Source organism: Aplysia californica, unplaced genomic scaffold (assembly GCF_000002075.1).
Source record: "Aplysia californica isolate F4 #8 unplaced genomic scaffold, AplCal3.0 scaffold00004, whole genome shotgun sequence".
In the NCBI taxonomy this organism is placed as follows: domain Eukaryota; kingdom Metazoa; phylum Mollusca; class Gastropoda; order Aplysiida; family Aplysiidae; genus Aplysia; species Aplysia californica.
This window is the reverse complement of record NW_004797274.1, coordinates 1,702,201-1,703,424: the sequence shown is the minus strand read 5'-3', so window position 1 is coordinate 1,703,424 and position 1,224 is coordinate 1,702,201. Positions and strand designations below refer to the sequence as shown.

The window sequence follows — 1,224 nt, the reverse complement described above, 5'->3', positions numbered from 1 at the left end:
ACACACACACACACACACACACACGCATACACACATACACACACGCACCAACACACAGACAGACATACACCCTCATACTAACACGAACACACACACACACACACAAAACACACACACACATACTCGCTCAATCACACATACATACACACATATAGACATATACCCGCATACTCACACACAAACACATCCATCTACCTGCCCACCCCTCCCACATACACGCACACATACACACACACACACACACACACACACACACACACACACAATCCCATCGACACAAATAAATGTATCATTTAGTCAGCAACATGCCAACAGCAACACAGGCTGTGTGGTGTTCATCTTATCAAAGGAGAGTTTGGTTTTAGTAAGAGTTTTACAACACTTGCAGCACGGTTAGGTCATATGAGTGTCGCAGATTAGAAGTGTGTTTCGAGACAGTAACAAACACAAGAAAGAAAGAGGAGAGGTCAGGACAACATACGTTTGATAGGGAAAGGGGAACAAACCACTCCAGAGCACCAGTCACCATCAACTCGGAAGGACAGGGGGCATTCCAAATACCAAGTATTTCTTAACACAAAAATTGAAGTGACATTTACAATACAGGGTTGGCTATTATGAAAAACATGCAGACCGACTTGACAATTAATTTATTTTCAAAATATCTACGCCGGTCGACCCGCGCGTCTGATACGTTTTTTTAAAAGCCCTCTATGCCTCACACAATAGCCACTTGGGTATTGTAAGCGTTTATTTTCAGAATCGTATCACCTCCAACAGAAGACCTACAGGACTTCAGAGAATTACATTATATTATTACTCCTTCTCTGCCAATCCATAAGATTTCTATGGCTTCTGAAGGAGATGAATATTATCTGAGAAAAAAATGTTCATAAGAACAGCACGTTCTTTTCATGATGCCGGAGTTTGCTAGTGTAAGTTCAACGACTTGGCGAAAGCTACAATACCGATTAATGAGCAGGTTGTACTCATGTTACGAGGACTCTGACCTCCAACGGCGCCGTCCTCTTCTCAGAAGTCAGTGTTCGGAAAAAGGAAGGGACTTCTTTCTCTCTGTCTGTCTCGTGGTCAGGCTGTCTGTCTGTCTTTCTCTCTCTCTCTCTCTCTCTCTGTGTCTGTCTCTCTCTCTGTCTCTCTCTATCTCTCTGTCTCTCTCTCTGTCAACCTCTCTCCCTCTCTCCTCCCTACCCCCCCTCTCTCTCT

The 1,224-nt window shown here is 43.9% G+C and overlaps 1 protein-coding gene across 1 annotated transcript in view; it reads left to right on the top strand.

The window, feature by feature from the left end:
* Positions 1-1,224, top strand: part of LOC106011222 (aminoacylase-1B) — a gene marked incomplete in the record, with an annotated part of 26,795 nt that overhangs the window by 6,257 nt on the left and 19,314 nt on the right.